Genomic DNA, 27,758 nt, shown 5'->3' with positions numbered 1-27,758 from the left:
AATTGCTTGTTTCATCATAAACATTAGGCATCGTCAATCTGAGTGCAGATGGGAAAATCGAAATGTGTGCCCAGGTTCCACTGAGATTTGAACTCAGATCACAGGATTCAAAGTCCAGAGTGCTAACCATTACACCATGGAACCAACCATTACACAGTCATGGCTGCGGCTTGTTGTGCTGAATAAAGCATATGAAAGCGTGAACGATGGCGAAAACAGGCTCCAAAGCTGCAGTGCAAATCTGCAATCATACACAATGGTAAATTGATATCTTATAACCTTTCATTCCACAAATTTACCAACATTTCCACGATATCACAGCTAGGACAGTTTGAAATGTTGATGAAAAGTGGCTAGTAAAAAGATTGCTGTATCTGTTACTTGGAAAAAGTGTGAAAAAAATAAATTGCAAAACTTATACTGTTAGAAAACTGTTCATCCAGTAGTTGATAAAGATTAGCATTGCATGGTAAAAGGCTTCATCTGAGAGATAATTTAAGGTTTGTGCAAATCAAAGTGCATGTCCCAGTCCATTAGCCAGGACAGCGGTCTGTGGCTGCTGGACAAGATCAAGAGAAAAACCTCTTACCTGATGGCACCCACGGTGCTTCTTTTGATTAGCGGCAAGTCGCACATGTAATGTTGCTCCAGAATAGATTATCTAAAGAACAGTCAAAGATAAAGTCAGTTTGGTCCTAGAAACTCGCTCCATCACAGATCACTGTCATGGGGAATAGACTAGTAAACATGCAAATTGAACAACAAAGATAAAAGGTCAAAAAGTTATTGAAACATTGACGTAGTCGGCAGGATTTGAACATGCGCGGGGAGACCCCAATGGATTTCTAGTCCATCGCCTTAACCACTCGGCCACGACTAATCGGACGTCAAGCTGTTATGAGTTTCACACATGTTTTCTAATAGCACCATGATCAAGCTCAGTGATCAACACTCTGGAAGACATCTCAGAAAATGAAAAGAAAATACAAGGTCTCAGTAAAATGCAAAAATCTGATTTAAAGTCATCATCAATGGGAACCATTCACAGTTTAAAGCTTTTCCCTCTTCATAATGTGGATTTGGAGTCAGTCATCTCCAAAAACATCCTTAAAAATAATCCAAAAATGCTGGGAAGACTGAACATAATCATTTCCAAGTAAAAAAGACTTGATGTTAATTTGATCAGGCTTTGGAGCGTCTATTAAACATCTCAAGTTTCCAAAAATGTCCAGCGGTTAACTGAAATTACCATATCAATCTTCAGCTGTTTTTCACTTTGAACAGCTCCATACCTTTAATACAAGTCAACGGTAAGGTTCGAAAGACCCTATAAAGGGTCCTGATTGACTTTTGTGTGCTACAAAAAATGCCACAAAACACATTCAAAAGACGCCGAAAAGAATTTTTAGAAAAACACCACCAAAAATGTTTATAAGGCACTTTAGGAAATTCTGGAAAACACAAGAAAAGATGGCTTAGAGAAAAATCAAAAACACTTCCTGAAGCCATTTTGGCTTCAAATCCTTGTCAGATTCACCCACTTGGAAAGAGTGTTATGTGAATATTGACTCAAGTCACAGAGTATGAGATTGCTTGGTATGACATAGACAATTTTAATTTTTGCTAATCCTACTTGATTAACAGCTTTGACCATGGTATTCCATGAATCCTTGAACTCTTTTTTTGTATTTTATTATGTGGATTTTAAATTGCTTGTTTCATCATAAACATTGGGGACCGTCGATCTGAGTGCAGATGGAAAAATCGAAATGTGTGCCCATGTCCCACTGACATTTGAACTCAGATCACAGGATTCAAAGTCCAGAGTGCTAACCATTACACCATGGAACCAACCATTACACAGTCATGGCTGCGGCTTGTTGTGCTGAATAAAGCATATGAAATCGTGAACGATGGCGAAAACAGGCTCCAAAGCTGCAGTGCAAATCTGCAATCATACACAATGGTAAATTGATATCTTATAACCTTTCATTCCACAAATTTACCAACATTTCCACGATATCACAGCTAGTACAGTTTGAAATGTTGATGAAAAGTGGCTAGTAAAAAGATTGCTGTATCTGTTACTTGGAAAAAGTGTGAAAAAAATAAATTGCAAAACTTATACTGTTAGAAAACTGTTCATCCAGTAGTTGATAAAGATTAGCATTGCATGGTAAAAGGCTTCATTTGAGAGATAATTTAAGGTTTGTGCAAATCAAAGTGCATGTCCCAGTCCATTAGCCAGGACAGCGGTCTGTGGCTGCTGGACAAGATGAAGAGAAAAACCTCTTACCTGATGGCACCCACGGTGCTTCTTTTGATTAGCGGCAAGTCGCACATGTAATGTTGCTCCAGAATAGATTATCTAAAGAACAGTCAAAGATAAAGTCAGTTTGGTCCTAGAAACTCGCTCCATCACAGATCACTGTCATGGGGAATAGACTAGTAAACATGCAAATTGAACAACAAAGATAAAAGGTCAAAAAGTTATTGAAACATAGACGTAGTCGGCAGGATTTGACCCTGCGCGGGGAGACCCCAATGGATTTCTAGTCCATCGCCTTAACCACTCGGCCACGACTACTCGGACGTCAAGCTGTTATGAGTTTCACACATGTTTTCTAATAGCACCATGATCAAGCTCAGTGATCAACACTCTGGAAGACATCTCAGAAAATGAAAAGAAAATACAAGGTCTCAGTAAAATGCAAAAATCTGATTTAAAGTCATCATCAATGGGATCCATTCACAGTTTAAAGCTTTTCCCTCTTCATAATGTGGATTTGGAGTCAGTCAGCTCCAAAAACATCCTTAAAAATAATCCAAAAATGCTGAGAAGACTGAACATAATCATTTCCAAGTAAAAAAGACTTGATGTTCATTTGATTAGGCTTTGGAGCGTATATTAAACATCTCAAGTTTCCAAAAATGTCCAGCGGTTAACTGACATTACCATATCAATCTTCAGCTGTTTTTCACTTTGAACAGCTCCATACCTTTAATACAAGTCAACGGTAAGGTTCGAAAGACCCTAGAAAGGGTCCTGATTGACTTTTGTATGCTACAAAAAAAGCCACAAAACACATTCAAAAGACGCCGAAAAGAATTTTTAGAAAAACACCACCAAAAATGTTTATAAGGCACTTTAGGAAATTCTGGAAAACACAAGAAAAGATGGCTTAGAGAAAAATCAAAAACACTTCCTGAAGCCATTTTGGCTTCAAATCCTTGTCAGATTCACCCACTTGGAAAGAGTGTTATGTGAATATTGACTCAAGTCACAGAGTATGAGATTGCTTGGTATGACATAGACAATGAGTGACATAGACAATTTTAATTTTTGCTAATCCTACTTGATTGACAGCTTTGACCATGGTATTCCATGAAGCCTTGAACTCTTTTTTTGTCTTTTATTATGTGGATTTTAAATTGCTTGTTTCATCATAAACATTGGGCATCGTCGATCTGAGTGCAGATGGAAAAATCAAAATGAGTGCCCAGGTTCCACTGAGATTTGAACTCAGATCACAGGATTCAAAGTCCAGAGTGCTAACCATTACACCATTTAACCAACCATGACACATTCATGGCTGCGGCTTGTTGTGCTGAATAAAGCATATGAAATCGTGAACGATGGCGAAAACAGGCTCCAAAGCTGCAGTGCAAATCTGCAATCATACACAATGGTAAATTGATATCTTATAACCTTTTATTCCACAAATTTACCAACATTTCCACGATATCACAGCTAGGACAGTTTGAAATGTTGATGAAAAGTGGCTAGTAAAAAGATTGCTGTATATGTTACTTGGAAAAATTGTAAAAAAAATAAATTGCAAAACTTATACTGTTAGAAAACTGTTCATCCAGTAGTTGATAAAGATTAGCACTGCATGGTAAAAGGCTTCATCTGAGAGATAATTTAAGGTTTGTGCAAATCAAAGTGCATGTCCCAGTCCATTAGCCAGGACAGCGGTCTGTGGCTGCTGGACAAGATCAAGAGAAAAACCTCTTACCTGATGGCACCCACGGTGCTTCTTTTGATTAGCGGCAAGTCGCACATGTAATGTTGCTCCAGAATAGATTATCTAAAGAACAGTCAAAGATAAAGTCAGTTTGGTCCTAGAAACTCGCTCCATCACAGATCACTGTCATGGGGAATAGACTAGTAAACATGCAAATTGAACAACAAAGATAAAAGGTCAAAAAATTATTGAAACATAGACGTAGTCGGCAGGATTTGAACCTGCGCGGGGAGACCCCAATGGATTTCTAGTCCATCGCCTTAACCACTCGGCCACGACTACTCGGACGTCAAGCTGTTATGAGTTTCACACATGTTTTCTAATAGCACCATGATCAAGCTCAGTGATCAACCCTCTGGAAGACATCTCAGAAAATGAAAAGAAAATACAAGGTCTCAGTAAAATGCAAAAATCTGATTTAAAGTCATCATCAATGGGAACCATTCACAGTTTAAAGCTTTTCCCTCTTCATAATGTGGATTTGGAGTCAGTCAGCTCCAAAAACATCCTTAAAAATAATCCAAAAATGCTGAGAAGACTGAACATAATCATTTCCAAGTAAAAAAGACTTGATGTTCATTTGATCAGGCTTTGGAGCGTCTATTAACCATCTCAAGTTTCCAAAAATGTCCAGCGGTTAACTGAAATTACCATATCAATCTTCAGCTGTTTTTCACTTTGAACAGCTCCATACCTATAATACAAGTCAACGGTAAGGTTCGAAAGACCCTATAAAGGGTCCTGATTGACTTTTGTGTGCTACAAAAAAAGCCACAAAACACATTCAAAAGACGCCGAAAAGAATTTTTAGAAAAACACCACCAAAAATGTTTATAAGGCACTTTAGGAAATTCTGGAAAACACAAGAAAAGATGGCTTAGAGAAAAATCAAAAACACTTCCTGAAGCCATTTTGGCTTCAAATCCTTGTCAGATTCACCCACTTGGAAAGAGTGTTATGTGAATATTGACTCAAGTCACAGAGTATGAGATTGCTTGGTATGACATAGACAATGAGTGACATAGACAATTTTAATTTTTGCTATTCCTACTTGATTGACACCTTTGACCATGGTATTCCATGAATCCTTGAACTCTTTTTTTGTCTTTTATTATGTGGATTTTAAATTGCTTGTTTCATCATAAACATTGGGCATCGTCGATCTGAGTGCAGATGGAAAAATTGAAATGTGCGCCCAGGTTCCACTGAGATTTGAAGTGAGATAACATGATTCAAAGTCCAGCGTGCTAACCATTACACCATGGAACCAACCATTACACAGTCATGGCTGCGGCTTGTTGTGCTGAATAAAGCATATGAAATCGTGAACGATGGCGAAAACATTCTCCAAAGCTGCAGTGCAAATCTGCAATCATACACAATGGTAAATTGATATCTTATAACCTTTCATTCCACAAATTTACCAACATTTCCACGATATCACAGCAAGGACAGTTTGAAATGTTGATGCAAAGTGGCTAGTAAAAAGATTGCTGTATCTGTTACTTGGAAAAAGTGTGAAAAAAATAAATTGCAAAACTTATACTGTTAGAAAACTGTTCATCCAGTAGTTGATAAAGATTAGCATTGCATGGTAAAAGGCTTCATCTGAGAGATAATTTAAGGTTTGTGCAAATCAAAGTGCATGTCCCAGTCCATTAGCCAGGAGAGCGGTCTGTGGCTGCTGGACAAGATCAAGAGAAAAACCTCTTACCTGATGGCACCCACGGTGCTTCTTTTGATTAGCGGCAAGTCGCACATGTAATGTTGCTCCAGAATAGATTATCTAAAGAACAGTCAAAGATAAAGTCAGTTTGGTCCTAGAAACTCGCTCCATCACAGATCACTGTCATGGGGAATAGACTAGTAAACATGCAAATTGAACAACAAAGATAAAAGGTCAAAAAGTTATTGAAACATAGACATGGTCAGCAGGTTTTGAACCTGCACAGGGAGACCCCAATGGATTTCTAGTCCATCGCCTTAACCACTCGGCCACGACTACTCGGACGTCAAGCTGTTATGAGTTTCACACATGTTTTCTAATAGCACCATGATCAAGCTCAGTGATCACCCCTCTGGAAGACATCTCAGAAAATGAAAAGAAAATACAAGGTCTCAGTAAAATGCAAAAATCTGATTTAAAGTCATCATCAATGGGAACCATTCACAGTTTAAAGCTTTTCCCTCTTCATAATGTGGATTTGGAGTCAGTCAGCTCCAAAAACATCCTTAAAAATAATCCAAAAATGCTGAGAAGACTGAACATAATCATTTCCAAGTAAAAAAGACTTGATGTTCATTTGATCATGCTTTGGAGCATCTATTAACCATCTCAAGTTTCCAAAAATGTCCAGCGGTTAACTGAAATTACCATATCAATCTTCAGCTGTTTTTCACTTTGAACAGCTCCATACCTATAATACAAGTCAACGGTAAGGTTCGAAAGACCCTATAAAGGGTCCTGATTGACTTTTGTGTGCTACAAAAAAAGCCACAAAACACATTCAAAAGACGCCGAAAAGAATTTTTAGAAAAACACCACCAAAAATGTTTATAAGGCACTTTAGGAAATTCTGGAAAACACAAGAAAAGATGGCTTAGAGAAAAATCAAAAACACTTCCTGAAGACATTTTGGCTTCAAAACCTTGTCAGATTCACCCACTTGGAAAGAGTGTTATGTGAATATTGACTCAAGTCACAGAGTATGAGATTGCTTGGTATGACATAGACAATGAGTGACATAGACAATTTTAATTTTTGCTAATCCTACTTGATTGACAGCTTTGACCATGGTATTCCATGAATCCTTGAACTCTTTTTTTGTCTTTTATTATGTGGATTTTAAATTGCTTGTTTCATCATAAACATTGGGCATCGTCGATCTGAGTGCAGATGGAAAAATTGAAATGTGTGCCCAGGTTCGACTGAGGTTTGAATTCAGATAACAGGATTTAAAGTCCAGAGTGCTAACCATTACACCATGGAACCAACCATGACACAGTCATGGCTGCGGCTTGTTGTGCTGAATAAAGCATATGAAATCGTGAACGATGGCGAAAACAGGCTCCAAAGCTGCAGTGCAAATCTGCAATCATACACAATGGTAAATTGATATCTTATAACCTTTCATTCCACAAATTTACCAACATTTCCACGATATCACAGCTAGGACAGTTTGAAATGTTGATAAAAAGTGGCTAGTAAAAAGATTGCTGTATCTGTTACTTGGAAAAAGTGTGAAAAAAATAAATTGCAAAACTTGTACTGTTAGAAAACTGTTCATCCAGTAGTTGATAAAGATTAGCATTGCATGGTAAAAGGCTTCATCTGAGAGATAATTTAAGGTTTGTGCAAATCAAAGTGCATGTCCCAGTCCATTAGCCAGGACAGCGGTCTGTGGCTGCTGGACAAGATCAAGAAAAAAACCTCTTACCTGATGGCACCCACGGTGCTTCTTTTGATTAGCGGCAAGTCGCACATGTAATGTTGCTCCAGAATAGATTATCTAAAGAACAGTCAAAGATAAAGTCAGTTTGGTCCTAGAAACTCGCTCCATCACAGATCACTGTCATGGGGAATAGACTAGTAAACATGCAAATTGAACAACAAAGATAAAAGGTCAAAAAGTTATTGAAGCATAGACGTGGTCAGAAGGATTTGAACCTGCGCAGGGAGACCCGAATGGATTTCTAGCCAATCACCTTAACCACTCGGCCACGACTACTCGGACGTCAAGCTGTTATGAGTTTCACACATGTTTTCTAATAGCACCATGATCAAGCTCAGTGATCAACCCTCTGGAAGACATCTCAGAAAATGAAAAGAAAATACAAAGTCTCAGTAAAATGCAAAAATCTGATTTAAAGTCATCATCAATGGGAACCATTCACAGTTTAAAGCTTTTCCCTCTTCATAATGTGGATTTGGAGTCAGTCAGCTCCAAAAACATCTTTAAAAATAATCCAAAAATGCTGAGAAGACTGAACATAATCATTTCCAAGTAAAAAAGACTTGATGTTCATTTGATCAGGCTTTGGAGCGTCTATTAACCATCTCAAGTTTCCTAAAATGTCCAACGGTTAACTGAAATTACCATATCAATCTTCAGCTGTTTTTCACTTTGAACAGCTCCATACCTATAATACAAGTCAACGGTAAGGTTCGAAAGACCCTATAAAGGGTCCTGATTGACTTTTGTGTGCTACAAAAGAAGCCACAAAACACATTCAAAAGACGCCGAAAAGAATTTTTAGAAAAACACCACCAAAAATGTTTATAAGGCACTTTAGGAAATTCTGGAAAACACAAGAAAAGATGGCTTAGAGAAAAATCAAAAACACTTCCTGAAGCCATTTTGGCTTCAAATCCTTGTCAGATTCACCCACTTGGAAAGAGTGTTATGAGAATATTGACTCAAGTCACAGAGTATGAGATTGCTTGGTATGACATAGACAATGAGTGACATAGACAATTTTAATTTTTGCTAATCCTACTTGATTGACAGCTTTGACCATGGTATTCCATGAATCCTTGAACTCTTTTTTTGTCTTTTATTATGTGTATTTTAAATTGCTTGTTTCATCATAAACATTGGGCATCGTCGATCTGAGTGCAGATGGAAAAATTGAAATATGTGCCCAGGTTCCACTGAGATTTGAATTCAGAGAACAGGATTCAAAGTCCAGAGTGCTAACCATTACACCATGGAACCAACCATTACACAGTCATGGCTGTGGCTTGTTGTGCTGAATAAAGCATATGAAATCGTGAACGATGGCGAAAACAGGCTCCAAAGCTGCAGTGCAAATCTGCAATCATACACAATGGTAAATTGATATCTTATAACCTTTTATTCCACAAATTTACCAACATTTCCACGATATCACAGCTAGGACAGTTTGAAATGTTGATGAAAAGTGGCTAGTAAAAAGATTGCTGTATCTGTTACTTGGAAAAATTGTGAAAAAAATAAATTGCAAAACTTATACTGTTAGAAAACTGTTCATCCAGTAGTTGATAAAGATTAGCATTGCATGGTAAAAGGCTTCATCTGAGAGATAATTTAAGGTTTGTGCAAATCAAAGTGCATGTCCCAGTCCATTAGCCAGGACAGCGGTCTGTGGCTGCTGGACAAGATCAAGAGAAAAACCTCTTACCTGATGGCACCCACGGTGCTTCTTTTGATTAGCGGCAAGTCGCACATGTAATGTTGCTCCAGAATAGATTATCTAAAGAACAGTCAAAGATAAAGTCAGTTTGGTCCTAGAAACTCGCTCCATCACAGATCACTGTCATGGGGAATAGACTAGTAAACATGCAAATTGAACAACAAAGATAAAAGGTCAAAAAGTTATTGAAACATAGACGGCAGGATTTGAACCAGCGCGGGGAGACCCCAATGGATTTTTAGTCCATCGCCTTAACAACTCGTCCACGACTACTCGGACGTCAAGCTGTTATGAGTTTCACACATGTTTTCTAATAGCACCATGATCAAGCTCAGTGATCAACCCTCTGGAAGACATCTCAGAAAATGAAAAGAAAATACAAGGTCTCAGTAAAATGCAAAAATCTGATTTAAAGTCATCATCAATGGGAACCATTCACAGTTTAAAGCTTTTCCCTCTTCATAATGTGGATTTGGAGTCAGTCAGCTCCAAAAACATCCTTAAAAATAATCCAAAAATGCTGAGAAGACTGAACATAATCATTTCCAAGTAAAAAAGACTTGATGTTCATTTGATCAGGCTTTGGAGCGTCTATTAACCATCTCAAGTTTCCAAAAATGTCCAGCGGTTAACTGAAATTACCATATCAATCTTCAGCTGTTTTTCACTTTGAACAGCTCCATACCTATAATACAAGTCAACGGTAAGGTTCGAAAGACCCTATAAAGGGTCCTGATTGACTTTTGTGTGCTACAAAAAAAGCCACAAAACACATTCAAAAGACGCCGAAAAGAATTTTTAGAAAAACACCACCAAAAATGTTTATAAGGCACTTTAGGAAATTCTGGAAAACACAAGAAAAGATGGCTTAGAGAAAAATCAAAAACACTTCCTGAAGCCATTTTGGCTTCAAATCCTTGTCAGATTCACCCACTTGGAAAGAGTGTTATGTGAATATTGACTCAAGTCACAGAGTATGAGATTGCTTGGTATGACATAGACAATGAGTGACATAGACAATTTTAATTTTTGCTAATCCTACTTGATTGACAGCTTTGACCATGGTATTCCATGAATCCTTGAACTCTTTTTTTGTCTTTTATTATGTGTATTTTAAATTGCTTGTTTCATCATAAACATTGGGCATCGTCGATCTGAGTGCAGATGGAAAAATTGAATTGTGTGCCCAGGTTCCACTGAGATTGGAAGTCAGATAACATGATTCAAAGTCCAGCGTGCTAACCATTACACCATGGAACCAACCATTACACAATCATGGCTGCGGCTTGTTGTGCTGAATAAAGCATATGAAATCGTGAGCGATGGCGAAAACAGGCTCCAAAGCTGCAGTGCAAATCTGCAATCATACACAATGGTAAATTGATATCTTATAACCTTTCATTCCACAAATTTACCAACATTTCCACGATATCACAGCTAGGACAGTTTGAAATGTTGATGAAAAGTGGCTAGTAAAAAGATTGCTGTATCTGTTACTTGGAAAAATTGTGAAAAAAATAAATTGCAAAACTTATACTGTTAGAAAACTGTTCATCCAGTAGTTGATAAAGATTAGCATTGCATGGTAAAAGGCTTCATTTGAGAGATAATTTAAGGTTTGTGCAAATCAAAGTGCATGTCCCAGTCCATTAGCCAGGACAGCGGTCTGTGGCTGCTGGACAAGATGAAGAGAAAAACCTCTTACCTGATGGCACCCACGGTGCTTCTTTTGATTAGCGGCAAGTCGCACATGTAATGTTGCTCCAGAATAGATTATCTAAAGAACAGTCAAAGATAAAGTCAGTTTGGTCCTAGAAACTCGCTCCATCACAGATCACTGTCATGGGGAATAGACTAGTAAACATGCAAATTGAACAACAAAGATAAAAGGTCAAAAAGTTATTGAAACATAGACGTAGTCGGCAGGATTTGAACCTGCGCGGGGAGACGCCAATGGATTTTTAGTCCATCGCCTTAACAACTCGTCCACGACTACTCGGACATAAAGCTGTTATGAGTTTCACACATGTTTTCTAATAGCACCATGATCAAGCTCAGTGATCAACCCTCTGGAAGACATCTCAGAAAATGAAAAGAAAATACAAGGTCTCAGTAAAATGCAAAAATCTGATTTAAAGTCATCATCAATGGGAACCATTCACAGTTTAAAGCTTTTCCCTCTTCATAATGTGGATTTGGAGTCAGTCAGCTCCAAAAACATCCTTAAAAATAATCCAAAAATGCTGAGAAGACTGAACATAATCATTTCCAAGTAAAAAAGACTTGATGTTCATTTGATCAGGCTTTGGAGCGTCTATTAACCATCTCAAGTTTCCAAAAATGTCCAGCGGTTAACTGAAATTACCATATCAATCTTCAGCTGTTTTTCACTTTGAACAGCTCCATACCTATAATACAAGTCAATGGTAAGGTTCGAAAGACCCTATAAAGGGTCCTGATTGACTTTTGTGTGCTACAAAAAAAGCCACAAAACACATTCAAAAGACGCCGAAAAGAATTTTTAGAAAAACACCACCAAAAATGTTTATAAGGCACTTTAGGAAATTCTGGAAAACACAAGAAAAGATGGCTTAGAGAAAAATCAAAAACACTTCCTGAAGCCATTTTGGCTTCAAATCCTTGTCAGATTCACCCACTTGGAAAGAGTGTTATGTGAATATTGACTCAAGTCACAGAGTATGAGATTGCTTGGTATGACATAGACAATGAGTGACATAGACAATTTTAATTTTTGCTAATCCTACTTGATTGACAGCTTTGACCATGGTATTCCATGAATCCTTGAACTCTTTTTTTGTCTTTTATTATGTGGATTTTAAATTGCTTGTTTCATCATAAACATTGGGCATCGTCGATCTGAGTGCAGATGGAAAAATTGAAATGTGTGCCCAGGTTCCACTGAGATTGGAAGTCAGATAACATGATTCAAAGTCCAGCGTGCTAACCATTACACCATGGAGCCAACCATTACACAGTCATGGCTGCGGCTTGTTGTGCTGAATAAAGCATATGAAATCGTGAGCGATGGCGAAAACAGGCTCCAAAGCTGCAGTGCAAATCTGCAGTCATACACAATGGTAAATTGATATCTTATAACCTTTCATTCCACAAATTTACCAACATTTCCACGATATCACAGCTAGGACAGTTTGAAATGTTGATGAAAAGTGGCTAGTAAAAAGATTGCTGTATCTGTTACTTGGAAAAAGTGTGAAAAAAATAAATTGCAAAACTTGTACTGTTAGAAAACTGTTCATCCAGTAGTTGATAAAGATTAGCATTGCATGGTAAAAGGCTTCATCTGAGAGATAATTTAAGGTTTGTGCAAATCAAAGTGCATGTCCCAGTCCATTAGCCAGGACAGCGGTCTGTGGCTGCTGGACAAGATCAAGAGAAAAACCTCTTACCTGATGGCACCCACGGTGCTTCTTTTGATTAGCGGCAAGTCGCACATGTAATGTTGCTCCAGAATAGATTATCTAAAGAACAGTCAAAGATAAAGTCAGTTTGGTCCTAGAAACTCGCTCCATCACAGATCACTGTCATGGGGAATAGACTAGTAAACATGCAAATTGAACAACAAAGATAAAAGGTCAAAAAGTTATTGAAGCATAGACGTGGTCAGAAGGATTTGAACCTGCGCAGGGAGACCCAAATGGATTTCTAGCCCATCGCCTTAACCACTCGGCCACGACTACTCGGACGTCAAGCTGTTATGAGTTTCACACATGTTTTCTAATAGCACCATGATCAAGCTCAGTGATCAACCCTCTGGAAGATATCTCAGAAAATGAAAAGAAAATACAAAGTCTCAGTAAAATGCAAAAATCTGATTTAAAGTCATCATCAATGGGAACCATTCACAGTTTAAAGCTTTTCCCTCTTCATAATGTGGATTTGGAGTCAGTCAGCTCCAAAAACATCTTTAAAAATAATCCAAAAATGCTGAGAAGACTGAACATAATCATTTCCAAGTAAAAAAGACTTGATGTTCATTTGATCAGGCTTTGGAGCGTCTATTAACCATCTCAAGTTTCCTAAAATGTCCAACGGTTAACTGAAATTACCATATCAATCTTCAGCTGTTTTTCACTTTGAACAGCTCCATACCTATAATACAAGTCAACGGTAAGGTTCGAAAGACCCTATAAAGGGTCCTGATTGACTTTTGTGTGCTACAAAAAATGCCACAAAACACATTCAAAAGACGCCGAAAAGAATTTTTAGAAAAACACCACCAAAAATGTTTATAAGGCACTTTAGGAAATTCTGGAAAACACAAGAAAAGATGGCTTAGAGAAAAATCAAAAACACTTCCTGAAGCCATTTTGGCTTCAAATCCTTGTCAGATTCACCCACTTGGAAAGAGTGTTATGTGAATATTGACTCAAGTCACAGAGTATGAGATTGCTTGGTATGACATAGACAATGAGTGACATAGACAATTTTAATTTTTGCTAATCCTACTTGATTAACAGCTTTGACCATGGTATTCCATGAATCCTTGAACTCTTTTTTTGTCTTTTATTATGTGGATTTTAAATTGCTTGTTTCATCATAAACATTGGGGATCGTCGATCTGAGTGCAGATGGAAAAATCGAAATGTGTGCCCATGTCCCACTGAGATTTGAACTCAGCTCATAGGATTCAAAGTCCAGAGTGCTAACCATTACACCATGGAACCAACCATGACACAGTCATCACTGCGGCTTGTTGTACTGAATAAAGCATATGAAATCGTGAACGATGGCGAAAACAGGCTCCAAAGCTGCAGTGCAAATCTGCAATCATACACAATGGTAAATTGATATCTTATAACCTTTCATTCCACAAATTTACCAACATTTCCACGATATCACAGCTAGGACAGTTTGAAATGTTGATGAAAAGTGGCTAGTAAAAAGATTGCTGTATCTGTTACTTGGAAAAAGTGTGAAAAAAATAAATTGCAAAACTTATACTGTTAGAAAACTGTTCATCCAGTAGTTGATAAAGATTAGCATTGCATGGTAAAAGGCTTCATCTGAGAGATAATTTAAGGTTTGTGCAAATCAAAGTGCATGTCCCAATCCATTAGCCAGGACAGCGGTCTGTGGCTGCTGGACAAGATCAAGAGAAAAACCTCTTACCTGATGGCACCCACGGTGCTTCTTTTGATTAGCGGCAAGTCGCACATGTAATGTTGCTCCAGAATAGATTATCTAAAGAACAGTCAAAGATAAAGTAAGTTTGGTCCTAGAAACTCGCTCCATCACAGATCACTGTCATGGGGAATAGACTAGTAAACATGCAAATTGAACAACAAAGATAAAAGGTCAAAAAGTTTTTGAAACATAGACGTAATCGGCAGGATTTGAACTTGCGCGGGGAGACCCCAATGGATTTCTAGTCCATCGCCTTAACCACTCGGCCACGACTACTCGAACGTCAAACTGTTATGAGTTTCACACATGTTTTCTAATAGCACCATGATCAAGCTCAGTGATCAACCCTCTGGAAGACATCTCAGAAAATGAAAAGAAAATACAAGGTCTCAGTGAAATGCAAAAATCTGATTTAAAGTCATCATCAATGGGAACCATTCACAGTTTAAAGCTTTTCCCTCTTCATAATGTGGATTTGGAGTCAGTCAGCTCCAAAAACATCTTTAAAAATAATCCAAAAATGCTGAGAAGACTGAACATAATCATTTCCAAGTAAAAAAGACTTGATGTTCATTTGATCAGGCTTTGCAGCGTCTATTAACCATCTCAAGTTTCCAAAAATGTCCAGCGGTTAACTGAAATTACCATATCAATCTTCAGCTGTTTTTCACTTTGAACAGCTCCATACCTATAATACAAGTCAACGGTAAGGTTAAAAAGACCCTATAAAGCGTCCTGATTGACTTTTGTGTGCTACAAAAAAAGCCACAAAACACATTCAAAAGACGCCGAAAAGAATTTTTAGAAAAACACCACCAAAAATGTTTATAAGGCACTTTAGGAAATTCTGGAAAACACAAGAAAAGATGGCTTAGAGAAAAATCAAAAACACTTCCTGAAGCCATTTTGGCTTCAAATCCTTGTCAGATTCACCCACTTGGAAAGAGTGTTATGTGCATATTGACTCAAGTCACAGAGTATGAGATTGCTTGGTATGACATAGACAATGAGTGACATAGACAATGAGCGACATAGACAATTTTAATTTTTGCTAATCCTACTTGATTGACAGCTTTGACCATGGTATTCCATGAATCCTTGAACTCTTTTTTTGTCTTTTATTATGTGGATTTTAAATTGCTTGTTTCATCATAAACATTGGGCATCGTCGATCTGAGTGCAGATGGAAAAATCGAAATGTGTGCCCAGGTTCCACTAAGATTTGAACTCAGATCACAGAATTCAAAGTCCAGAGTGCTAACCATTACACCATGGAACCAACCATTACACAGTCATGGCTGCGGCTTGTTGTGCTGAATAAAGCATATGAAATAGTGAACGATGGCGAAAACAGGCTCCAAAGCTGCAGTGCAAATCTGCAATCATACACAATGGTAAATTTATATCTTATAACCTTTCATTCCACAAATTTACCAACATTTCCACGATATCACAGCTAGGACAGTTTGAAATGTTGATGAAAAGTGGCTAGTAAAAAGATTGCTGTATCTGTTACTTGGAAAAAGTGTGAAAAAAATAAATTGCAAAACTTATACTGTTAGAAAACTGTTCATCCAGTAGTTGATAAAGATTAGCATTGCATGGTAAAAGGCTTCATCTGAGAGATAATTTAAGGTTTGTGCAAATCAAAGTGCATGTCCCAGTCCATTAGCCAGTACAGCGGTCTGTGGCTGCTGGACAAGATGAAGAGAAAAACCTCTTACCTGATGGCACCCACGGTGCTTCTTTTGATTAGCGGCAAGTCGCACATGTAATGTTGCTCCAGAACAGATTATCTAAAGAACAGTCAAAGATAAAGTCAGTTTGGTCCTAGAAACTCACTCCATCACAGATCACTGTCATGGGGAATAGACTAGTAAACATGCAAATTGAACAACAAAGATAATAGGTCAAAAAGTTATTGAAACATAGACTTAGTCGGCAGGATTTGAACCTGCGCGGGGAGACGCCCATGGATTTATAGTCCATCGCCTTAACCACTCGGCCACGACTACTCGGACGTCAAGCTGTTATGAGTTTCACACATGTTTTCTAATAGCACCATGATCAAGCTCAGTGATCAACCCTCTGGAAGACATCTCAGAAAATGAAAAGAAAATACAAGGTCTCAGTAAAATGCAAAAATCTGATTTAAAGTCATCATCCATGGGAACCATTCACAGTTTAAAGCTTTTCCCTCTTCATAATGTGGATTTGGAGTCAGTCATCTCCAAAAACATCCTTAAAAATAATCCGAAAATGCTGAGAAGACTGAACATAATCATTTCCAAGTAAAAAAGACTTGATGTTCATTTGATCAGGTTTTGGAGCGTCTATTAACCATCTCAAGTTTCCAAAAATGTCTAGCGGTTAACTGAAATTACCATATCAATCTTCAGCTGTTTTTCACTTTGAACAGCTCCATACCTATAATACAAGTCAAGGGTAAGGTTCGAAAGACCCTATAAAGAGTCCTGATTGACTTTTGTGTGCTACAAAAAAAGCCACAAAACACATTCAAAAGACGCCGAAAAGAATTTTTAGAAAAACACCACCAAAAATGTTTATAAGGCACTTTAGGAAATTCTGGAAAACACAAGAAAAGATGGCTTAGAGAAAAATCAAAAACGCTTCCTGAAGCCATTTTGGCTTCAAATCCTTGTCAGATTCACCCACTTGGAAAGAGTGTTATGTGAATATTGACTCAAGTCACAGAGTATGAGATTGCTTGGTATGACATAGACAATGAGTGACATAGACAATTTTAATTTTTGCTAATCCTACTTGATTGACAGCTTTGACCATGGTATTCCATGAATCCTTGAACTCTTTTTTTGTCTTTTATTATGTGGATTTTAAATTGCTTGTTTCATCATAAACATTGGGCATCGTCGATCTGAGTGCAGATGGAAAAATTGAAATGTGTATCCAGGTTCCACTGAGATTTGAATTCAGATAACAGGATTCAAAGTCCAGAGTGCTAACCATTACACCATGGAACCAACCATTACACAATCATGGCTGCGGCTTGTTGTGCTGAATAAAGCATATGAAATCGTGAACGATGGCGAAAACAGGCTCCAAAGCTGCAGTGCAAATCTGCAATCATACACAATGGTAAATTGATATCTTATAACCTTTCATTCCACAAATTTACCAACATTTCCACGATATCACAGCTAGGACAGTTTGAAATGTTGATGAAAAGTGGCTAGTAAAAAGATTGCTGTATCTGTTACTTGGAAAAATTGTGAAAAAAATAAATTGCAAAACTTATACTGTTAGAAAACTGTTCATCCAGTAGTTGATAAAGATTAGCATTGCATGGTAAAAGGCTTCATCTGAGAGATAATTTAAGGTTTGTGCAAATCAAAGTGCATGTCCCAGTCCATTAGCCAGGACAGCGGTCTGTGGCTGCTGGACAAGATCAAGAGAAAAACCTCTTACCTGATGGCACCCACGGTGCTTCTTTTGATTAGCGGCAAGTCGCACATGTAATGTTGCTCCAGAATAGATTATCTAAAGAACAGTCAAAGATAAAGTCAGTTTGGTCCTAGAAACTCGCTCCATCACAGATCACTGTCATGGAGAATAGACTAGTAAACATGCAAATTGAACAGCAAAGATAAAAGGTCAAAAAGTTATTGAAACATAGACGTAGTCGGCAGGATTTGAACCTGCACGGGGAGACCCCAATGGATTTTTAATCCATCGCCTTAACAACTCGTCCACGACTACTCGGACGTCAAGCTGTTATGAGTTTCACACATGTTTTCTAATAGCACCATGATCAAGCTCAGTGATCAACCCTCTGGAAGACATCTCAGAAAATGAAAAGAAAATACAAGGTCTCAGTAAAATGCAAAAATCTGATTTAAAGTCATCATCAAAGGGAACCATTCACAGTTTAAAGCTTTTCCCTCTTCATAATGTGGATTTGGAGTCAGTCAGCTCCAAAAACATCCTTAAAAATAATCCAAAAATGCTGAGAAGACTGAACATAATCATTTCCAAGTAAAAAAGACTTGATGTTCATTTGATCAGGCTATGGAGCGTCTATTAACCTTCTCAAGTTTCCAAAAATGTCCAGCGGTTAACTGAAATTACCATATCAATCTTCAGCTGTTTTTCACTTTGAACAGCTCCATACCTATAATACAAGTCAACGGTAAGGTTCGAAAGACCCTATAAAGGGTCCTGATTGACTTTTGTGTGCTACAAAAAAAGCCACAAAACACATTCAAAAGATGCAGAAAAGAATTTTTAGAAAAACACCACCAAAAATGTTTATAAGGCACTTTAGGAAATTCTGGAAAACACAAGAAAAGATGGCTTAGAGAAAAATCAAAAACACTTCCTGAAGCCATTTTGGCTTCAAATCCTTGTCAGATTCACCCACTTGGAAAGAGTGTTATGTGAATATTGACTCAAGTCACAGAGTATGAGATTGCTTGGTATGACATAGACAATGAGTGACATAGACAATTTTAATTTTTGCTAATCCTACTTGATTGACACCTTTGACCATGGTATTCCATGAATCCTTGAACTCTTTTTTTGTCTTTTATTATGTGTATTTTAAATTGCTTGTTTCATCATAAACATTGGGCATCGTCGATCTGAGTGCAGATGGAAAAATTGAAATGTGTGCCCAGGTTCCACTGAGATTGGAAGTCAGATAACATGATTCAAAGTCCAGCGTGCTAACCATTACACCATGGAACCAACCATTACACAGTCATGGCTGCGGCTTGTTGTGCTGAATAAAGCATATGAAATCGTGAACGATGGCGAAAACAGGCTCCAAAGCTGCAGTGCAAATCTGCAATCATACACAATGGTAAATTGATATCTTATAACCTTTCATTCCACAAATTTACCAACATTTCCACGATATCACAGCTAGGACAGTTTGAAATGTTGATGAAAAGTGGCTAGTAAAAAGATTGCTGTATCTGTTACTTGGAAAAAGTGTGAAAAAAATAAATTGCAAAACTTATACTGTTAGAAAACTGTTCATCCAGTATTTGATAATGATTAGTATTGCATGGTAAAAGGCTTCATCTGAGAGATAATTTAAGGTTTGTGCAAATCAAAGTGCATGTCCCAGTCCATTAGCCAGGACAGCGGTCTGTGGCTGCTGGACAAGATCAAGAGAAAAACCTCTTACCTGATGGCACCCACGGTGCTTCTTTTGATTAGCGGCAAGTCGCACATGTAATGTTGCTCCAGAATAGATTATCTAAAGAACAGTCAAAGATAAAGTCAGTTTGGTCCTAGAAATTCGCTCCATCACAGATCACTGTCATGGGGAATAGACTAGTAAACATGCAAATTGAACAACAAAGATAAAAGGTCAAAAAGTTTTTGAAACATAGACGTAGTTGGCAGGATTTGAACCTGCGCGGGGAGACCCCAATGGATTTCTAGTCCATCGCCTTTACCACTAGGCCACGACTACTCGGACGTCAAGCTGTTATGAGTTTCACACATGTTTTCTAATAGCACCATGATCAAGCTCAGTGATCAACCCTCTGGAAGACATCTCAGAAAATGAAAAGAAAATACAAGGTCTCAGTAAAATGCAAAAATCTGATTTAAAGTCATCATCAATGGGAACCATTCACAGTTTAAAGCTTTTCCCTCTTCATAATGTGGATTTGGAGTCAGTCAGCTCCAAAAACATCCTTAAAAATAATCCAAAAATGCTGAGAAGACTGAACATAATCATTTCCAAGTAAAAAAGACTTGATGTTTATTTGATCAGGCTTTGGAGCATCTATTAACCATCTCAAGTTTCCAAAAATGTCCAGCGGTTAACTGAAATTACCATATCAATCTTGAGCTGTTTTTCACTTTGAACAGCTCCATACCTATAATACAAGTCAACGGTAAGGTTCGAAAGACCCTATAAAGGGTCCTGATTGACTTTTGTGTGCTACAAAAAAAGCCACAAAACACATTCAAAAGACGCCGAAAAGAATTTTTAGAAAAACACCACCAAAAATGTTTATAAGGCACTTTAGGAAATTCTGGAAAACACAAGAAAAGATGGCTTAGAGAAAAATCAAAAACACTTCCTGAAGACATTTTGGCTTCAAAACCTTGTCAGATTCACCCACTTGGAAAGAGTGTTATGTGAATATTGACTCAAGTCACAGAGTATGAGATTGCTTGGTATGACATAGACAATGAGTGACATAGAGAATTTTAATTTTTGCTAATCTTACTTGATTGACAGCTTTGACCATGGTATTCCATGAATCCTTGAACTCTTTTTTTGTCTTTTATTATGTGGATTTTAAATTGCTTGTTTCATCATAAACATTGGGCATCGTCGATCTGAGTGCAGATGGAAAAATTGAAATGTGTGCCCAGGTTCCACTGAGATTTGAATTAAGATAACAGGATTCAAAGTCCAGAGTGCTAACCATTACACCATGGAACCAACCATTACACAGTCATGGCTGCGGCTTGTTGTGCTAAATAAAGCATATGAAATCGTGAACGATGGCGAAAACAGGCTCCAAAGCTGCAGTGCAAATCTGCAATCATACACAATGGTAAATTGATATCTTATAACATTTCATTCCACAAATTTACCAACATTTCCACGATATCACAGCTAGGACAGTTTGAAATGTTGATGAAAAGTGGCTATTAAAAAGATTGCTGTATCTGTTACTTGGAAAAAGTGTGAAAAAAATAAATTGCAAAACTTATACTGTTAGAAAACTGTTCATCCAGTAGTTGATAAAGATTAGCATTGCATGGTAAAAGGCTTCATCTGAGAGATAATTTAAGGTTTGTGCAAATCAAAGTGCATGTCCCAGTCCATTAGCCAGGACAGCGGTCTGTGGCTGCTGGACAAGATCAAGAGAAAAGCCTCTTACCTGATGGCACCCACGGTGCTTCTTTTGATTAGCGGCAAGTCGCACATGTAATGTTGCTCCAGAATAGATTATCTAAAGAACAGTCAAAGATAAAGTCAGTTTGGTCCTAGAAACTCGCTCCATCACAGATCACTGTCATGGGGAATAGACTAGTAAACATGCAAATTGAACAACAAAGATAAAAGGTCAAAAAGTTATTGAAACATAGACGTAGTCAGCAGGATTTGAATCTGCGCAGGGAGACCCCAATGGATTTCTAGTCCATCGCCTTAACCACTCGACCACGACTACTCGGATGTCAAGCTGTTATGAGTTTCATACATGTTTTCTAATAGCACTATGATCAAGCTCAGTGATCAACCCTCTGGAAGACATCTCAGAAAATGAAAAGAAAATACAAGGTCTCAGTAAAATGCAAAAATCTGATTTAAAGTCATCATCAATGGGAACCATTCACAGTTTAAAGCTTTTCCCTCTTCATAATGTGGATTTGGAGTCAGTCAGCTCCAAAAACATCCTTAAAAATAATCCAAAAATGCTGAGAAGACTGAACATAATCATTTCCAAGTAAAAAAGACATGATGTTCATTTGATCAGGCTTTGGAGCGTCTATTAACCATCTCAAGTTTCCAAAAATGTCCAGCAGTTAACTGAAATTACCATATCAATCTTCACCTGTTTTTCACTTTGAACAGCTCCATACCTATAATACAAGTCAACGGTAAGGTTCGAAAGACCCTATAAAGGGTCCTGATTGACTTTTGTGTGCTACAAAAAAAGCCACAAAACACATTCAAAAGACGCCGAAAAGAATTTTTAGAAAAACACCACCAAAAATGTTTATAAGGCACTTTAGGAAATTCTGGAAAACACAAGAAAAGATGGCTTAGAGAAAAATCAAAAACACTTCCTGAAGCCATTTTGGCTTCAAATCCTTGTCAGATTCACCCACTTGGAAAGAGTGTTATGTGAATATTGACTCAAGTCACAGAGTATGAGATTGCTTGGTATGACATAGACAATGAGTGACATAGACAATGAGTGACATAGACAATTTTAATTTTTGCTAATCCTACTTGATTGACAGCTTTGACCATGGTATTCCATGAATCCTTGAACTCTTTTTTTGTCTTTTATTACGTGTATTTTAAATTGCTTGTTTCATCATAAACATTGGGCATCGTCGATCTGAGTGCAGATGGAAAAATTGAAATGTGTGCCCAGGTTCCACTGAGATTGGAAGTCAGATAACATGATTCAAAGTCCAGCGTGCTAACCATTACACCATGGAACCAACCATTACACAGTCATGGCTGCGGCTTGTTGTGCTGAATAAAGCATATGAAATCGTGAACGATGGCGAAAACAGGCTCCAAAGCTGCAGTGCAAATCTGCAATCATACACAATGGTAAATTGATATCTTATAACCTTTCATTCCACAAATTTACCAACATTTCCACGATATCACAGCTAGGACAGTTTGAAATGTTGATGAAAAGTAGCTAGTAAAAAGATTGCTGTATCTGTTACTTGGAAAAAGTGTGAAAAAAATAAATTGCAAAACTTATACTGTTAGAAAACTGTTCATCCAGTAGTTGATAAAGATTAGCATTGCATGGTAAAAGGCTTCATCTGAGAGATAATTTAAGGTTTGTGCAAATCAAAGTGCATGTCCCAGTCCATTAGCCAGGACAGCGGTCTGTAGCTGCTGGACAAGATCAAGAGAAAAACCTCTTACCTGATGGCACCCACGGTGCTTCTTTTGATTAGCGGCAAGTCGCACATGTAATGTTGCTCCAGAATAGATTATCTAAAGAACAGTCAAAGATAAAGTCAGTTTGGTCCTAGAAATTCGCTCCATCACAGATCACTGTCATGGGGAATAGACTAGTAAACATGCAAATTGAACAACAAAGATAAAAGGTCAAAAAGTTTTTGAAATATAGACGTAGTCAGCAGGATTTGAACCTGCGCGGGGAGACCCCAATGGATTTCTAGTCCATCGCCTTTACCACTCAGCCACAACTACTCGGACGGCAAGCTGTTATGAGTTTCACACATGTTTTCTAATAGCACCATGATCAAGCTCAGTGATCAACCCTCTGGAAGACATCTCAGAAAATGAAAAGAAAATACAAGGTCTCAGTAAAATGCAAAAATCTGATTTAAAGTCATCATCAATGGGAACCATTCACAGTTTAAAGCTTTTCCCTCTTCATAATGTGGATTTGGAGTCAGTCAGCTCCAAAAACATCCTTAAAAATAATCCAAAAATGCTGAGAAGACTGAACATAATCATTTCCAAGTAAAAAAGACTTGATGTTCATTTGATCAGGCTTTGGAGCGTCTATTAACCATCTCAAGTTTCCAAAAATGTCCAGCGGTTAACTGAAATTACCATATCAATCTTCAGCTGTTTTTCACTTTGAACAGCTCCATACCTATAATACAAGTCAACGGTAAGGTTGGAAAGACCCTATAAAGGGTCCTGATTGACTTTTGTGTGCTACAAAAAAAGCCACAAAACACATTCAAAAGACGCCGAAAAGAATTTTTAGAAAAACACCACCAAAAATGTTTATAAGGCACTTTAGGAAATTCTGGAAAACACAAGAAAAGATGGCTTAGAGAAAAATCAAAAACACTTCCTGAAGACATTTTGGCTTCAAAACCTTGTCAGATTCACCCACTTGGAAAGAGTGTTATGTGAATATTGACTCAAGTCACAGAGTATGAGATTGCTTGGTATGACATAGACAATGAGTGACATAGACAATTTTAATTTTTGCTAATCCTACTTGATTGACAGCTTTGACCATGGTATTCCATGAATCCTTGAACTCTTTTTTTGTCTTTTACTATGTGGATTTTAAATTGCTTGTTTCATCATAAACATTGGGCATCGTCGATCTGAGTGCAGATGGAAAAATTGAAATGTGTGCCCAGGTTCCACAGAAATTTGAATTCAGATAACAGGATTCAAAGTCCAGAGTGCTAACCATTACACCATGGAACCAACCATTACACAGTCATGGCTGCGGCTTGTTGTGCTGAATAAAGCATATGAAATCGTGAACGATGGCGAAAACAGGCTCCAAAGCTGCAGTGCAAATCTGCAATCATACACAATGGTAAATTGATATCTTATAACCTTTTATTCCACAAATTTACCAACATTTCCACGATATCACAGCTAGGACAGTTTGAAATGTTGATGAAAAGTGGCTAGTAAAAAGATTGCTGTATCTGTTACTTGGAAAAAGTGTGAAAAAAATAAATTGCAAAACTTATACTGTTAGAAAACTGTTTATCCAGTAGTTGATAAAGATTAGCATTGCATGGTAAAAGGCTTCATCTGAGAGATAATTTAAGGTTTGTGCAAATCAAAGTGCATGTCCCAGTCCATTAGCCAGGACAGCGGTCTGTGGCTGCTGGACAAGATCAAGAGAAAAACTGCCTTAACCGCTCGGCCACGACTACTCGGACGTCAAGCTGTTATGAGTTTCACACATGTTTTCTAATAGCACCATGATCAAGCTCAGTGATCAACCCTCTGGAAGACATCTCAGAAAATGAAAAGAAAATACAAGGTCTCAGTAAAATGCAAAAATCTGATTTAAAGTCATCATCAATGGGAACCAATCACAGTTTAAAGCTTTTCCCTCTTCATAATGTGGATTTGGAGTCAGTCAGCTCCAAAAACATCTTTAAAAATAATCCAAAAATGCTGAGAAGACTGAACATAATCATTTCCAAGTAAAAAAGACTTGATGTTCATTTGATCAGGCTTTGGAGCGTCTATTAACCATCTCAAGTTTCCAAAAATGTCCAGCGGTTAACTGAAATTACCATATCAATATTCAGCTGTTTTTCACTTTGAACAGCTGCATACCTATAATACAAGTCAACGGTAAGGTTTGAAAGACCCTATAAAGGGTCCTGATTGACTTTTGTGTGCTACAAAAAAAGCCACAAAACACATTCAAAAGACGGCGAAAAGAATTTTTAGAAAAACACCACCAAAAATGTTTATAAGGCACTTTAGGAAATTCTGGAAAACACAAGAAAAGATGGCTTAGAGAAAAATCAAAAACACTTCCTGAAGCCATTTTGGCTTCAAATCCTTGTCAGATTCACCCACTTGGAAAGAGTGTTATGTGAATATTGACTCAAGTCACAGAGTATGAGATTGCTTGGTATGACATAGACAATGAGTGACATAGACAATTTTAATTTTTGCTAATCCTACTTGATTGACAGCTTTGACCATGGTATTCCATGAATCCTTGAACTCTTTTTTTGTCTTTTATTATGTGGATTTTAAATTGCTTGTTTCATCATAAACATTGGGCATCGTCGATCTGAGTGCAGATGGAAAAATTGAAATGTGTGCCCAGGTTCCACAGAGATTTGAATTCAGATAAAAGGATTCAAAGTCCACAGTGCTAACCATTACACCATGGAACCAACCATTACACAGTCATGGCTGCGGCTTGTTGTGCTGAATAAAGCATATGAAATCGTGAACGATGGCGAAAACAGGCTCCAAAGCTGCAGTGCAAATCTGCAATCATACACAATGGTAAATTGATATCTTATAACCTTTCATTCCACAAATTTACCAACATTTCCACGATATCACAGCTAGGACAGTTTGAAATGTTGATGAAAAGTGGCTAGTAAAAAGATTGCTGTATCTGTTACTTGGAAAAAGTGTGAAAAAAATAAATTGCAAAACTTATACTGTTAGAAAACTCTTCATCCAGTAGTTGATAAAGATTAGCATTGCATGGTAAAAGGCTTCATCTGAGAGATAATTTAAGGTTTGTGCAAATCAAAGTGCATGTCCCAGTCCATTAGCCAGGACAGCGGTCTGTGGCTGCTGGACAAGATGAAGAGAAAAACCTCTTACCTGATGGCACCCACGGTGCTTCTTTTGATTAGCGGCAAGTCGCACATGTAATGTTGCTCCAGAATAGATTATCTAAAGAACAGTCAAAGATAAAGTCAGATTGGTCCTAGAAACTCACTCCATCACAGATCACTGTCATGGGGAATAGACTAGTAAACATGCAAATTGAACAACAAAGATAAAAGGTCAAAAATTATTGAAACATAGACGTAGTCGGCAGGATTTGAACCGGCGCGGGGAGACACCAATGGATTTCGAGTCCATCGCCTTAACCACTCGGCCACGACTACTCGGACGTCAAGCTGTTATGAGTTTCACACATGTTTTCTAATAGCACCATGATCAAGCTCAGTGATCAACCCTCTGGAAGACATCTCAGAAAATGAAAAGAAAATACAAGGTCTCAGTAAAATGCAAAAATCTGATTTAAAGTCATCATCCATGGGAACCATTCACAGTTTAAAGCTTTTCCCTCTTCATAATGTGGATTTGGAGTCAGTCATCTCCAAAAACATCCTTAAAAATAATCCGAAAATGCTGAGAAGACTGAACATAATCATTTCCAAGTAAAAAAGACTTGATGTTCATTTGATTAGGCTTTGGAGCGTCTATTAACCATCTCAAGTTTCCAAAAATGTCTAGCGGTTAACTGAAATTACCATATCAATCTTCAGCTGTTTTTCACTTTGAACAGCTCCATACCTATAATACAAGTAAAGGGTAAGGTTCGAAAGACCCTATAAAGAGTCCTGATTGACTTTTGTGTGCTACAAAAAAAGCCACAAAACACATTCAAAAGACGCCGAAAAGAATTTTTAGAAAAACACCACCAAAAATGTTTATAAGGAACTTTAGGAAATTCTGGAAAACACAAGAAAAGATGGCTTAGAGAAAAATCAAAAACACTTCCTGAAGCCATTTTGGCTTCAAATCCTTGTCAGATTCACCCACTTGGAAAGAGTGTTATGTGAATATTGACTCAAGTCACAGAGTATGAGATTGCTTGGTATGACATAGACAGTGAGTGACATAGACAATTTTAATTTTTGCTAATCCTACTTGATTGACAGCTTTGACCATGGTATTCCATGAATCCTTGAACTCTTTTTTTGTCTTTTATTATGTGGATTTTAAATTGCTTGTTTCATCATAAACATTGGGCATCGTCGATCTGAGTGCAGATGGAAAAATCAAAATGAGTGCCCAGGTTCCACTGAGATTTGAACTCAGATAAAAGGATTCAAAGTCCAGAGTGCTAACCATTACACCATGGAACCAACCATGATGCAATAATGGCTGCGGCTTGTTTTGCTGAATAAAGCATATGAAATCGTGAACCAGTCCATTAGCCAGGACAGCGGTCTGTGGCTGCTGGACAAGATGAAGAGAAAAACCTCTTACCTGATGGCACCCACGGTGCTTCTTTTGATTAGCGGCAAGTCGTACATGTAATGTTGCTCCAGAATAGATTATCTAAAGAACAGTCAAAGATAAAGTCAGTTTGGTCCTAGAAACTCGCTCCATCACAGATCACTGTCATGGGGAATAGACTAGTAAACATGCAAATTGAACAGCAAAGATAAAAG

The 27,758-nt window shown here is 37.7% G+C and overlaps 11 non-coding genes across 11 annotated transcripts; all 11 read right to left on the bottom strand.

Moving 5' to 3' along the window:
- Positions 1-72: 72 nt before the first annotated feature.
- TRNAQ-UUG (transfer RNA glutamine (anticodon UUG)) lies at positions 73-144 on the bottom strand. The gene has a single exon. It is a non-coding gene; the product is annotated as a tRNA-Gln (tRNA).
- Positions 145-2,505: 2,361 nt separating this feature from the next.
- TRNAS-AGA (transfer RNA serine (anticodon AGA)) lies at positions 2,506-2,587 on the bottom strand. The gene has a single exon. It is a non-coding gene; the product is annotated as a tRNA-Ser (tRNA).
- Positions 2,588-4,228: 1,641 nt separating this feature from the next.
- Positions 4,229-4,310, bottom strand: TRNAS-AGA (transfer RNA serine (anticodon AGA)). The gene has a single exon. It is a non-coding gene; the product is annotated as a tRNA-Ser (tRNA).
- A 5,081-nt stretch (positions 4,311-9,391) lies between these two features.
- On the bottom strand, positions 9,392-9,473 carry TRNAF-AAA (transfer RNA phenylalanine (anticodon AAA)). Its single transcript has one exon. It is a non-coding gene; the product is annotated as a tRNA-Phe (tRNA).
- A 1,641-nt stretch (positions 9,474-11,114) lies between these two features.
- On the bottom strand, positions 11,115-11,196 carry TRNAF-AAA (transfer RNA phenylalanine (anticodon AAA)). The gene has a single exon. It is a non-coding gene; the product is annotated as a tRNA-Phe (tRNA).
- Positions 11,197-14,560: 3,364 nt separating this feature from the next.
- TRNAS-AGA (transfer RNA serine (anticodon AGA)) lies at positions 14,561-14,642 on the bottom strand. Its single transcript has one exon. It is a non-coding gene; the product is annotated as a tRNA-Ser (tRNA).
- Positions 14,643-16,299: 1,657 nt separating this feature from the next.
- TRNAY-AUA (transfer RNA tyrosine (anticodon AUA)) lies at positions 16,300-16,381 on the bottom strand. Its single transcript has one exon. It is a non-coding gene; the product is annotated as a tRNA-Tyr (tRNA).
- Positions 16,382-18,022: 1,641 nt separating this feature from the next.
- TRNAF-AAA (transfer RNA phenylalanine (anticodon AAA)) lies at positions 18,023-18,104 on the bottom strand. Its single transcript has one exon. It is a non-coding gene; the product is annotated as a tRNA-Phe (tRNA).
- A 1,641-nt stretch (positions 18,105-19,745) lies between these two features.
- Positions 19,746-19,827, bottom strand: TRNAS-AGA (transfer RNA serine (anticodon AGA)). Its single transcript has one exon. It is a non-coding gene; the product is annotated as a tRNA-Ser (tRNA).
- A 3,380-nt stretch (positions 19,828-23,207) lies between these two features.
- On the bottom strand, positions 23,208-23,289 carry TRNAS-AGA (transfer RNA serine (anticodon AGA)). The gene has a single exon. It is a non-coding gene; the product is annotated as a tRNA-Ser (tRNA).
- Positions 23,290-26,380: 3,091 nt separating this feature from the next.
- On the bottom strand, positions 26,381-26,462 carry TRNAS-CGA (transfer RNA serine (anticodon CGA)). Its single transcript has one exon. It is a non-coding gene; the product is annotated as a tRNA-Ser (tRNA).
- Positions 26,463-27,758: the final 1,296 nt, after the last annotated feature.

The sequence above is a fragment of the Dendrobates tinctorius genome, unplaced genomic scaffold, assembly GCF_039654945.1.
Source record: "Dendrobates tinctorius isolate UK_male_01 unplaced genomic scaffold, ASM3965494v1 ptg000048l, whole genome shotgun sequence".
Lineage (NCBI taxonomy): Eukaryota > Metazoa > Chordata > Amphibia > Anura > Dendrobatidae > Dendrobates > Dendrobates tinctorius.
Note: the sequence above shows the minus strand (reverse complement) of the source record. Positions and strands in the feature narration are given on the sequence as shown.